At 43.9% G+C, this 14,280-nt stretch overlaps 1 long non-coding RNA gene across 1 annotated transcript in view; it reads left to right on the top strand.

The window, feature by feature from the left end:
• The window catches only part of LOC123362505, a 38,892-nt gene extending 25,398 nt beyond the window's left edge, over positions 1 to 13,494 (top strand). Inside the window, exon 3 of the long non-coding RNA XR_006576460.1 lies at positions 13,186 to 13,494. This is a non-coding gene — a long non-coding RNA (uncharacterized LOC123362505). The remainder of the gene's footprint in view (positions 1 to 13,185) is intronic.
• Positions 13,495 to 14,280: the final 786 nt, after the last annotated feature.

Raw genomic sequence — 14,280 nt, forward strand, 5'->3', positions numbered from 1 at the left:
GTGGGAATATAGAGAAAGGCATTGTTCCTTCTGAGGAATGAGAGGGCAAAAGAGGTGGGTCGGCTGAGAGCCAGCTTTAGCATCTAGGGGTGAAAAACAGTTATATAAGTACTCCGTCCCCAAATGTTGCTAGCTCTTTTCAGCCACAGTCACTCACTATGAGCAGCCCCAGCCTCAGGATCTATAGAAGGATTATGACAGGGCAGGGCTCTCCAGGCCACCATCAGCCGCCCGCTGCTGGAGATACAGTGCTCAACTGCTTGTCCTGGTCTCTAAGCGTAATTTCTAATGTCTATAGGAAGGTTTGCCAGTGATGGCTGTCCAGTGGCTGAGTCACCTGCCACTGGCCAATTTTGTGTCCACGTTCTGGTTAATTTTAGCACTTCCTTAGCAACATCAACTAATTAACTGTCACCATTGTCACCCCTGTGAGGATGACTTGTCCCAGAGAGTTAGTGTCACAGCAGGAGTCACAATCCAACAGTCCCTTGTTGTCACTCATCTAGACTAGGTTCTCTTCCATGCTAATGAGCTGCCCCTAGCTATGGCCAGACTCACATGAGTGGCTCAGGACTGGAGCTGGATTAGCTGTAAGCAGGCAGGGAGGGAGAAATCTTGTGGTGTCACCTACTTCAGACAAAGGGACACTGCCCCTCTCAGCCATAAATTATATCAAGGCCGACCCAGAACTGAGGAACTAGCTTCCCAGTCCCAGAGATCAGCCTGGGAGCCTGTAGGGTGAGACATGTAGAATAATAGCAGCCAGAGCCCCAGTGAGGATCGGGACCCCTTGTGCTGGGAGCTGTGCAAACATATATCCCCACTTTTTAGATGAAATCTGAGATGCTCCTTTATGTTCATAAGTCTCCAAAATCAGGCAGCAGATTCTCGGGTCACAAAGTCCTCAGCATGCCAGGCCAAAGTGGCCCTTTGAGTGAGGGGCTCCTTTAATGATCAAAGGCTCAAATCATACAAGTGCCTTCTGAATGCAGCATTGTATCTTTCAGAGGAAAGGAGCATGGAAATCCAGACATTTGAGGTTTCTGCTGGGAAAGGTATTTGCTAACTTTTACTGCCCTATAGGGATAAATCCTCTCTGTCTGAGAAATGCTGAGCACGCACAACTCCCACTGAAGTCAACTCACCCTGCCCCTTAGCCAGCAACCCATGCCCCCTCTTGTGGCTATGGTACATTAGCCAGTCACTTTCTCAGGGTATCTGTTGAGCTCTAGGTAGGAATCCTGACTTCCCATTGTGTAGCTGATGGGAAGGTTTCCCTATGCCCTTCTCCCACTGTCATGTGACTTGGCAACACAGAACAAGCTTGATCCCTTCTTCATATCTCTCCTTAAATTCCTCTCTGTCATCTATAAAACTCTCACCTATGCATAGGCAGCTGGTGTGCTGTGGCTGGTGCTTATTACACTGATCACTAAGACTAAGATTTTGTCATTGTTATTTTTAGTAAAAGCCATGGACAAGTCACGGGCAATAAACAAAAATTCTCAGTAGCTGTGAGCCGTCTGTGACTTCTGCTGCTGCAGCTCCATGGGTTCCCCTGCCACTGTGGTGACTGGGAGCTGTGGGGTCCATTTCCCCCCTCCCTGCGGCAGCTGGAAGCTGTAGGGGAGCTGCCCTCCCTCCCCCCCATGGCAGCTGAGACCTGCAGGGTGACCATATTTCTCAAAGAGAAAATGGGACACCCCCAGCCACTCGCCTGAGGTGTTCCCCTCCTCCCCTTCCCATTCCCCCGCACGAGGCTGTTGCCTGTCGCTGAAACCCTGAGGAGGGCCCCCTCAGAAGTCTGTCACCTGTCACTGCAACTGTGGCTGCTGTCGCCTGTCGCTGGAACCCTGCCAGGGCCCCGCTGGCTGCCAGCTCCAGAGTCCTGCAACCCCTGGGGCTGAAGTAGAGAATGTCATGGAGGTCTCTGGAATTCAGGCAACTTCCATGACCTCCCTGACATAAACTTAGCCTGGCTGGTCATCACTGTCTCCCCATTCCCTTGTGCTCCCACCCTCTGTTTGGCACACCTGTACGGGGAGACTTTGACAAACCAGTAAAGTGCCTGAAACCACTATGGCTTATTGTTAAAGACAGCCTAGTCAGCAAGCTGTTAAAAGCAAGTCTCAGCTTGACCAAGGCAGGAGGGGAGGGGGGTTTTGGGTGCCACCGAAAGGGCAGCTTGACCCCACATCCTTCCTGATAATAATTGGGTTAAATTTGCTGATACATGCATTTTCAAAGAGTAGGAATGTCTATTGAGGTCTCAAGGCTGCAAGCTCTGGAAAAACCCACACCTGGTTAATCAATAATCAGAAGGAACCTCTTGCTTGAAACTGCTGACTTAACAAGGTTTCTTTAATTACTAATGTATAAATAAGGGGAAAAAGCTTGAGACAGTGGGACTCGTTTCGGGACTAACCTCTCCCTCTAGATGCATCTTGTGTTCCCCAGCGGCAGACGGGCTGCCGCTGTATCACTCGAAAGCCACACTCAGCTTTGGTAATGATCAAGGGTTGGGGGTGTTTTTCTAACTTGTTGCAGACGTGTGTAAGTGCTTGAGACTAAGTAAAGTTTAACTTTAAGTGAAAGCACTCTTGTGTTGTCCTGTTTGTGCCAGCCATCTATCGGTCGGACGGCCGTGTCTCCCCTGATTTATTTCCTGACACCTCCTCGCACAGAGTAAAGTTACCAAGAGCTTTGGGTTGAAAGAACCCCGGGTAACACACCCACCTTTTGTCTTACATGGAGACTGCAAAATCTATAAGGTTGGCTTTGTGACTTTGCAAAATGGTCGTACAGCACCTAGCAGGATGGGAGTTCTTGGTGCTACTGCAGTGCCAATTTAATATTAATAGTAAGTAAGTTTTAAGCAATATGAAAAACAACTGTTAGCAACCGGTAATGTTCCCTGAGAGGGATCAGGCTGCTCCTAAACCTGATAGAACTGATGGCTTGTGAGAGAAATAATCCCTTTCTGTAGCCTTGATAAAGAAAAAAGTATCCCAGTTGGAAATAAAATATGAAAAGGAGTGGCCGGAGTGGCTGCACGGGCAAGTTATCGCCGCTGGAAGCACAGGTTTTGCTCTCCTTCCCCCCCAACAATATCCGAATGTCGGACACATTCAATGTGTAATATCCCTTTCCCCTGCTACTCTTTAATAACTCTTGCTATATAGCTTTCTCTCTGGAGAGAATGAGTAATTCCGCTGTCCATCAAACGACGATGTAACTGCATGTAGAGAAAATAAAAATGTTGGTGTTACCGATATATCCTTGGTCGTACTTACTCTCTACAATGTCAATTCTCCCTTTCCACCCCCCACCCCCCAGCAAGGGGTGTTAATATCAAGCTATTTAATTAAACACTAAACAGAAATTAGATATCTAGTTCCCTAAGACTTTCTGGTTCTACTATAGTTACCGTACACTCCATACCTTGTCATTCTGGTGCTATTGTAGTTGTCAGATTTTCAATATCTCTTCACTATATTCGACTGATGTAATTGTCAAATTGCATTAATCTCTGCAATGGTTAGTTGCTTCTTGATAATCAGAGATCTGCAAATACATAGAAAATGCACTGGAGTAAAGAATAGGAACCCCAACAAGACTATTATGAGTCGGGTTACTCACTGTAGTAAGAGTCCTAGAGATGGTAATGTGCAGCAGATTAGACATGAGCATACAATATGATAGAACAAAAAAGGCAATGAAATTATGGGCTGCAGACCTAGCGACATGGAACGGGAAGTTGATAGTCAATCTAAGCATCAATAGTCAAAAGACAAATAGAATCCTGTGCTCATTGCTGGGCACCTCAGTACCAGAAAATTGTCAACACAGTAGAATTTGGAGAAAAACAACAAATGATTAAGGATCTGGAGGGACTGATTTATAAAGGAAGATAGACTGAACTAACTATATAGTTTGGCTAAATGATACTTGAGACTTATACAGCACTTTCCATCCAGAGATCTCAGAGAAGTGTACAAAGATGGTAAAGTATTCCCTTTCCCACTTTACAAATAATGAAATGGAGGCATGGAGAGGTTATGTGACATGCCCACATTCACCCAGCAAGGCAGAGCCAGTCATGCAAGTGTCCAGCTCCCAGTCCCAAAGTCCTTTTTACCGCATTACACTGCTTCATTGCCCGATAAACATCTCAATGTGTTAGAAGGTTCTGAACACCGTGGAAAAAACAACCAAAATAGTATTAAGGGCAAAATAGTATGAAGCTGAGGTGAGGAGAAGTTAGGCTCAAGAGCAAGAAAAAAATCTATCCAAACTGATGATTGTCTATGATGGAAACCACCTCATCTGGGTTTCTTAAACCTGGGTTGATCAAAGTATTGTATATAATGTAGGGAACAACCCTGAACTGGCGATTAGATAGCAATGGATTTTTTTCTTGTTCTGCTTTCTATGATTCCACCCTCCATCAGGTTTCTTGCCATCTCTCTCTGCTGGGAGGTGCAAGATCTTTGCAGTTACACTTAAAATGCTGCTATAAGCAGCATCTCTCTTCAGGGCAATCAAATGTCTAGCTGAAAAAGTGCATTACTAGTAAAGCAAAGGGTTAGTACATTGATTTTGTTAAGGCTTTCTTGGTCCTGGAGTCAGGATAAAAGCACCTGTTTGTTTGTTTTTCATATTGTGGGGAAAATAATAAAGCCAAAATTCTCTTCTATTCTAGTCTATTCCATGTAGGTTTTTATACTGCACTCCTCACTGTAATATCTGTGCCTCTTCCAACTGTGCATTAAGCAACATAACTACACATTTTTCATATGTGGTTTGTTCTCTCATCCTCTGCCCAGAGGAGAAGCATGTGAAGTGGAATGTCTTGGTTTGGATTTTGGGGGAAGAGGAAATGGGAGTTATATTAAATATACTGGTTGCTATGTGTTTGTGTTAGAGAAGGCAGGTCAATGCAACGTGCCTTGCATTTGGAGAGGAAAATAGTGAGGTTTGTGGTAGTTTTGAGTTCCTGGGAGAGTTCATTCTTCACCCTTGGAAAAGGTTCTGCCTCCCACCTTTTACGAGCTTTATGACACGTTAGAGCATGTCTCTGCCACCTTTATTCACAAATGGCTTGATCTAATGCCCAATGAAGTCAACAGGAGTCTTTCCATTGATTTCAGTGAGTAATGGATCAGGTCTACAGAGCAGTACCTTACTATGCAATCAGTCCTATTGATTCCAGGCGCTCTCTCCCGCTTATGGCCACAGTCGTTTTAATTTATAAAGGCCGGTGTGACATGTTCATCTGGAGGATTACTATCCAGAGTCAGACTCAGACAGGGCATCAGCAGGTTTAAATCCCAATGGAAGTTGCATCTGCCTTTGCCAGGACTGAATTTGTTCCCGCACAATTCCTGAAATATCTAAAATAAAAATAGCAAAAAGTCTTGTGGCACCTTATAGACTAACAGACATTTTGGAGCATGAGCTTTCGTGGGTTAATACCCACTTCATCGGATGCATGCATCCGACGAAGTGGGTATTCACCCACGAAAGCTCATGATCCAAAACGTCTGTTAGTCTATAAGGTGCCACAGGACTCTTTGCTGCTTCTACAGATCCAGACTAACACAGCTTCCCCTCTGATACTTAAAATAAAAATAAAAGGCTCCCCCAGCATGTTTCCGCCCCCTCACTGCTTGCATCTCTTCCCTTTATCCCTTGCCGGGCTTGCTGCTTTCTCCACCCATTGTGTTGTTTGTTTATATTAAACTTCAGTTCCTCGGTAGAGCTTGCTCTCACTTTTAGCCTGTAAAGCACCACATACAACCATGGGCCCAAGCCTGCTTACTTTGTGCAGCTACATTGACTTCAGTGGGACTTCAGGTGCGTAGAGAACCCAGGATATGCAGAGATCTAAATAGGAACTTTCTGTCTGGGGAGAGAAAATGCACCTGGGTAAGGGTTTTGTTTGCAAACTCAAAACAAGGCCTTTTGTTTTGTTTCATTTTTTTTAAAGCAGTGTGGCCAGTGGGTAGGACAATCAAAAGTGGGCCATTTTCAAATTCTGCACTGAAAGCTAAACAGTTTGCATTTGTTTCTCTTTGAGATCTTGCATATATTTAAACCAAAAACTCAAGCTGAAACTCATCTGGGCTGGGAGGGGGTTAAAACTTTGTGCGGAGCTGAAGAAACTGTTCACAGTCCTGAGAAAGCTGAAAACGCCAAGTGTCATGAGGCTTCAGAAAAATAAACACCCTCCCAAAGCCCCTCAGTGGATTAGCAGCTCACTAAGTACTGTTAAGAATACTTATGCCTTGAAACCAAATGCATGACCGCTGGCCCTTTGCCTCTCTGAAATATTTAGCAATTCCTACAGGATCCCAATCAGAAAAGCAGTGAGTGAAATTGTGAATTCCCCCTGGAGCAGCAGAGGTGCTACATACTACGAAAAATTTATGAAAAACCTCCTTTAAGCATCTGAGGCATTGGGAGCACTTCATCCAGGGCCCTGCTACCAATACCTTTTTACGTATTTTCCCCCCTCCTTTATTAACTTTTACCAATGTTTTTAAATATGACACAGTTAATAAGTGAAACTATAAATAAGCCTTTTTTTTCCTTCCTGGGTGCAAATACAGTATATTAGGTTTGAAGCCATCATTTCTGTTTTGCATAATTGACATCATTATCTGTCAGGTTGCTCGGCTCAGGCTGGCAGTCATTATGAGATCATTAGAAAAAGGGTTGTAATAAGTTCAGAAGGCCAGTCGGCTGTATTCTAATCACTGGAGAGGAGAGTGCTGATGGGGGCCTCGGGGAGAAAGTATTGAAGCAACTAGAGGATTTTTAATGACCAAATCAAGTTAGGAAAATCACCACCTGTGCCTCACTGAACAGGATAATTTCGGCTTGGAGTGAGGGCGCGCGTAGAATGTATGTGTAATCACTTTTTTTTGCTTCTTTCCGTCCTTACGGCTGATTGTGCAGCCGGTGAGCAGAGCATCAAAAAATCTCCAAGTAGGGAAAGGAGTGGCAAAGGAAAATGAAAATAAAATACAGTTTTCAATAAGAAATGATTTGGAGAGAGGATCAGAGGCATTGCAAACTCATGTAAGTGTCAAGTTGTTCAGAAGCCAGGCAGGATAGTCTTGTGGTTAAGCTGCTGGAGATCTAGGGTCTGGCTCTGACACAGAATCCCTGTGTGACCATGGGGAAGTCACTTTAATAATGTATGCCTCACTTCTCCATCTATAAAGGACATGGTTTCTCCCTCCTTTGTCTCTCTTTTCTATTAAGCTGGGGGTAGAATTGCCACTTTTTGTCTGCTTTGTCTGTTGGACTATAAATTCACCAGGACAGGGACAGTCTATCACTGTGTGTTTGTACAGTACCTAGCGCAGTGGTGCTGCATTCTCAACTGAGGTCTCCAAATGCCTCTATAAGACTCTAACCTCAGGGGCTGCTTTGTTGCTGTTAGCCAAAACTTTTGTCAAAATTTAAAAAAAACCCACAAAGATAAGAAGAAAAAAACCCACGTCTAATGGAAAAACAATTCATTTGAAAACCTGTCTTTCTACAGAGTTCACCGGACGTCCTATTTCAGCAAGTCCTATTACCAGGCGTCCATTTACTCTGCAGCCGACAGAAATATAAAAGGATAGTGGGGAAAATTTAGAGAGAGGAACAGATAATGCTTGAGAATGAATGCATTGCTCAGTAGTGCTGTATAACACAGCTTCGATCACCTAAAGTATGCAGTTCCAGTAACCAACCTAAACCCAGGCATCACTATGGAGACTGGTGCTAAAAGACAGTATTAGGTAAAGATTTTTTTTTCCAGTGGAAACCTTTGACTTTAACTACTGTAGAGTTCAACAAAGGAGGTGATTTAAAACAGAAGACAGATGGTGACACCTCTCCTCCAACTCTCCAGTGTTTTAAGGCTCCTGATTTATTTTGTTCAAAAATAGGTTATAGGCTGCCCAAGAACAGGCTATCTCGTGTCAAATCAATACATAAAAATAGCCAGCACCTACTAGTTTTCACGGAGGTGGGATTTTGTTTCCACAAAAATAAAATATGGATCTGAAGAAATCCCAACACAGGGTAGCCCTATGTGGAGCGCCCTCCAGTGGCTGCAACAGAACAGGCATGTCTACCTCAGTTTCCCTCCTTTAGAGTCCCAACCAACTCCACACATGCTTTCTTGCCTCAGTAAGACCCCTCCATGAGGCCAGTTTATTACAAAACATTGTCAGAATAGTCCAACACTAAAGTCCCCAAACCTAGTCCATTTATCACCCCAGTGCCTGTACTCCTTAAAGTCACAAAACATCTAGTCCCTTGATGCCCCTCATAACATGCTCTGGAATCTTCCACCCCACCTGCCCTCTTAATCAGTCCTCTCCTGTCCTTCTGCCGGGACAGCCCACCCAGCCCTTCCAGCGGGAGTGCAACTCTGCTCTTCGCAGTGGGAATCCCCACAGACTCTCTGCTGGTTGTTCCTCCTCACAAGAGGATCATCCCTCACTTCCTCAGTACTCTCCGGCCCTCTGGCTCCAGCTGTCCATCATGGAGATGTCAATGGGTAACCCCTCCAGCCTCCTGCCCCTAACACTCTGACTTTGGGAGGTCAGCTGGGAAACACCTCTTGCTGCTCTCCTGCCTTCACCTTCCCCCAGGAACCACCTACAACTTCTTTCAGGTACCTCCTACGGTACCCTGGTCTTTGGCAGTTATCACCTGCCCATCTCTCACTCCCAGGCAGCTCTCACCTGCCCTTTTCCTGACAGACCCTCCATAGTCACCAGCCTCTCCCCATTTTTATGGCCCAGATGCCTCTTTTTAATCTCACATAGGCAGTGGCTGATGAGTTACAGGTACACTGGCCTCTGCCTTAAAAGGCCAGAGTCACCCTGTGACACTTCCGCCCCCTCATTTTTTCCCTATAACCAAAGGAATCAAAAGACTCTTTAGCTGAATTTCATGGTGAGGAGTGGAGGCAGATTTGCCACTATGAAATTTGGGTAGAACTCTGTTTACTGTAGGTGAAGTAAAACACAGCCTCCAGGCACTGTAGAACTATTTGGCTATAACAAGTCACTGAAAGATATAGGATTTATTTGTCCTAGTTTTGGGAAGACTGCTGCAGTTATTTTTGTTGACTGTATTTTTTTTTAAATATATGGCAAAGTTGCTTGCAGCCTTGGCTAGCTGATTTTTTGTATATGTGATGATTCCTCCATCATCTTTGCATGGATTGAACCAAGGAACTTCAGTACCAAGTGTGTTATTCTCCCTATTAATACAAGGAGGCCTGGTGAGAAACAAATATGTCTCCTTATTTATAATTGTACATCATCTGACAGCACACAGAGCCTATTCCTGGCTGCAGCAGGCAACTCACGGTTCTGATCAGCATTCAGAACCCTGCATTGCCATGTGATGAGTGACCCTTTGAACTCTGATGTAACACCCTTACCTAAGAACATCTGCCGCTCCACACACTTAGGACCTGATCCAAAGTTCATTAATGTCTGTGGAAAGATTAAAATTAATGGGTGTTAGGTGTCTAAATTCCTTTGAACAATTTGGGCCTAAGTCTCTTAGCAACTGTCTGTAATAGGTTCTTCTCCTCCTATATGGCCCCTATAACTAGAAGAGAGACATAGCACATGCCAGAGCAGTGGGTGATATATGCATCTAAATTAATTAATTAACAATAAATAAAAAACCACAGCCCAGCACGGCACTGAAACACTTGCCTTGTTATGACAAAAGAATTTGCACATGGATGCATCTGTATGAAGAAGATATTGCCAAGCAAATGGCAAGATGCAGCATCATGCTTTTTTTCATTTCCTTTTCAGCTCCTGTTTGTAGCTCAGGCCCCAGCTTCCAGTCAGCTTGGCCTTGAAGTTTATGCTGGCATTTCTGCCTAAGCAGCTTCCTGTATTCCAGCAAACCATGTTTGTTCCTGCTGGCAATATTTGCTCACCACTAATAACATGTGGAGACCCTCTGATGAGAGCAGTTACTCAAGTGTAAATTTCTAATGGTATGGGGCTAAATTCTGCTACCTTTCCTCACGCTGAGGAATACCTCACTTCCAAAGCAACCTCTCTGCAACTGGTGGACCTGATGTAATCGGTTGTCCTGACTCTGCCATCCTTACATTCATTGAGCCATAGATTCTAATGCCAGAAGGGGCCACTGTGATCATCTAGTCTACCTTCCTGTACAAAAGGACTTCCCCGAAATAGTTTCTGTTTGAACTAGAGCAGATCCTTTACAACAATGGTCTCCAACCCTAGGGTAACACAAAGGAACTTTCGGGGGGCACAGTTGGCGCCCGGGCCACCCCCCGGGGGGGAACAGGGAGGGAGCGCCACCCAGCTCTGCTCCTGGCCCAGGCCCTGGCTACCAGCCCCGTGCCCGAGGATCTGGCTGTCATCCCTGTGCCTGCGGCTTTGCTTCCAGCCATGGCTGCCGGGACCAGGCCCGGCAATCTGGCTACCAGCCCCACACCTGGGGATCTGCTCCTGGCCGCAGCTGCCAGCCCCACCCCTGGGGCTCCAGCTGCCGGATGAGGCCCCCGGCGGAGGCTCTGTTCCCACCCTCACCCCCAGCGGTGGCCCCATGCCTGGCCCCGCTCCGGCTCTGGAGAGTGGGGGGCATGGACACGGGTAAGGGTGAGGGTGAGGTAAAAAGTTTGGGGACAACTGCTTTAGAACAACATCCAATCTTGATTTTAAATTTCCCAGTGATGGAGAATCCACCTCAACCCTTGGTAAATTGTTCTGATGGATTATTACCCTCACAACATTGCGTAGTACATTTTGCTGTAAATAGACTCATTCGACAAGATTCTGCCACCCTTGCTCACATTAATAAGTACCTTACTAAGTATACAGGTTCCTTGATTTCAATCAGGCTAACCATTAAAAAGATACTGCTCAGTGTCAGTATGAGTAACAGAATAGGACCCATAGTTATTATTGATATACACTGTAACAACTGTGTGTTTTCCTTTTCATTTTAAATGCACCGTGTTACTTTATTCAAAGTAAATAGATTTTCTGATATTTGCTTTGAAAACACAGGGTTTATTTCAACACGGGCTGTGGTTTCCAGCAGTGGTCTTGGGAACCTAGCATGTGCTGTTACTGAGGAGCTTCCTTTCCTAGCCTTTGAACTGCACAGAGCGGAGTATTAATCTGATAACTGCAATTTGCATAATTATGATTCTCTTCTCTAAAGAATCAGTTTACTGCAGAAGTGGACAAATAAGTTCACATTTCTCTTGACAAGTATGGACTTGTTTTGTGGTTCTTCATGATATGGTTATATTATTCATCTAATTAAGTCTACTTTCACATTTACCTTTGCCGAGAGCAGTATAAACACAGCAAGGGAACAATGAAAACATATCTGTCATCGTTTGTAAGTTACCTCCTTCAGATGTCTTTCTTTCCCTCTTTTAATGGCACAGTGCATCCATTTTATTTTTACTGTTACAGACAAAGGCACATGGTTAGCTATTTCCTCTGGATTTAAAATCACTTGGTCCAGAGATGTAAATGGGCTGGTGTCACTTATCAATAGAAACTTTCTGAAAGTTTTCATTCTTCAACTGGAGAAGCCATTTTGGATCAATTTATGCCCAGTGTATCCATTCCATATTGATTTCCTTCTGAGCAGATGGTCCTTGTTGCCAAAGGGAAGTCAATGTAAAATTTTAAAGCCAGCTTAATGGTTGATTGATGTTTAAAAGTAAAAACAAACAAACAACAACAAAACCCACGCCCAAGAACCATTATATCTTCAATAAAAGCAACCCCCTTTTTGCTTCTTTTATCAACTAAGGATGTCGTCTTCCAAATTCTCTTATTTATGTAAAAAAGACCCTTCTTGCAGCAATTCCTGATTGCACACAGTTGGTAAAAGGGTTACCCTTCAAATGCAATTTACTTCTGTGTAGCCTTCATCATGCAGATTATATGAATGACAGCTGGAGGAACCACTTAAGAGGCACAGGGTTGGGAGTGATGTAAATGATGTTTATCTTTGGCAGAAAGAACAATTGGGATTCTACCATAGACATTAGAATACTGCCATTCTGGAGTAGATCAGTATGGAGCAATGGGTTAATCTAGTCTAGCATCCTGTCCCCAACAGCAGCTAGAATGGATTCTTTGGTTTGTGGGCAATTCTGAAAAATCAGGGGGGAAAATATTTTGGGTCAAACAGAAAACTGTTTTGAAACCTGGTCAATCAAAATGTTGAAAACAAATATTTTGTTCATCCTCAAATGAAACATTTTTTTTATTTCAACCTTTTAAAAATATTTTTTTTAAACCAAAACTATTTTGGTTAAATTGACAAAACATTCACAATGTGTTTTGGTGTTGCCAAATCTTCATTCTTCACTGACAAAAATTTTATGCAACAAATTTCACCTAGTTGTAATGGATAGTACCTGCTCCTTCAGAGGCAGAAATCCTGCAGTTGGCAGTTATGGGGTACATCACAGAATGCTCCCTCCTAACCTCCAGTAGCTAGAGGTCAGTTTATGCCCCGAAGCCTGAGGATTTGTATCCCAAAGTTCTTTTTTGTAATATTTGCTATTATACTTCTACATATACTTGTTATCCATATAAATATCCAGTCCTTTTTTCAATCTGGCAAAGCTCTTGGCATTCATCACATCTTGTGGCAATGAGTTCCATGGGCTAGTTGTGCATTTTGTGGAAAAATATTTCCCCTCTCTGATATCACCTGACATGCACTTGTATCTGGTATCATACTCCCATCCCAGAACAATGGAGGCCCTACCAGTATCAGAATGAAATAAATTGGCCTTCACCTCATTTCCACTCCCCATTTGCAGCTATTGCGATTTTAATTTTTCCCAATGACAGATCCTTGTGGAGCAGCTGCTATATTGTAAGTGAATATCTCAGTGGACCCAAAAGCAGCAGCAGAACTTCATTGACCTGCCTGCCAGTCACTAGGCAGCACAGAGGAACACTTTCAAATGGTGAATTAATGACCTCATAGAGATCCAAGATGAGTTATGGCACCCATTTTCAATTGTTGGCCTTGAACCGCTACGCTCCCTGAATTTTTTCTTAGCAGCAGAGTGTGCTCATGAGTCAGTGTTGCTCAAAGTTGCTCAGAATTTCACTAGAACTCTACATATTGTTCTTTCAGAAACAAAGGAGTTACCATATCTGACCAAATCAATTGTCTCTCCAGTTTGGTGCCTTACCTTCAGCAGCAGCCTACAACTTCGGAGGAAGGTAAAATCAGATGAAAAGGAATTTAAACAGCTATCCAGAACTATATCATGCGGAATTGCAAATGACCACCAGGTTATTCCTTAAAGCACAAAAACTGTTAGATTCTATAGTATTTATTCTAGCTTGAATAATTGCATATGTTATCCCAATTTCTACAGTAGATACCGAATCCTTTCTCTGAGTTCTCTTATGCTTGAATTTACTAACGAGCAATCTCCTGTGCGGCAAATTTATGCCTTATGCCTAATTCACTTTTCAGTTTTTTTCATGGTGTATGTCTCTATTGTGCCTCATGTTTCAGAAAACTAGAAATAAAGTGGAAGAAAGAACAAGTAATCTTCAGCTTTCCTCCCCATAGACATCTGAGACCAGATGCACTGTTTTTATCGAGTCAGTCCTCAGAAAGGATTATCTCTCTCCCATGAACGCTGAGTCTTTAAGATACTTCAAAATCATAATAATTAAATGCATGATGTATTTAATGCAATAGTCTGCAATTTGACGCTCCAGTTTTCCTAAGGAGCATTCAGGTTCCAGATGGAATCACTGGAGAGTAAATTATTCTATTTATCTTCTAAAAAGGTATAGCATGGGCAGGAGAGATGCAAGTTTCTTAGGGCTCAATTCACAAAGGGACTTAAATGCCTAAATGCCATTTGAGGCACTTAAACCCCAGAATCGGGCCCCTCTGAGATTCACAAAATCCCCATTCATCTGCCACCAAACCCTGTAGGTACCTAAACTCGCTCGGCCCTACATTTTTGCTGTAAGCATTCCCTGGGTGCCTATCTTTCTGCCTCTGAGCATACACGCTGCTTCCGTCCTCTAGGTGTCCTGATGTCTAGCCCCTGAAGCAATTCACATCCTGTGAGAAAATCCTTGTTCCTCCATTGAACTCAACCTGTGGGACTTGACCCAGTAAGTGTACTCGGACCTCACCTACTGGGTCTGCCCCATAGGTAAGCTACTACAAAACGGCAAAGATGGAGGAGGCTGTCCGTCATAA

The sequence above is a fragment of the Mauremys mutica genome, chromosome 2, assembly GCF_020497125.1.
Source record: "Mauremys mutica isolate MM-2020 ecotype Southern chromosome 2, ASM2049712v1, whole genome shotgun sequence".
NCBI lineage: Eukaryota > Metazoa > Chordata > Testudines > Geoemydidae > Mauremys > Mauremys mutica.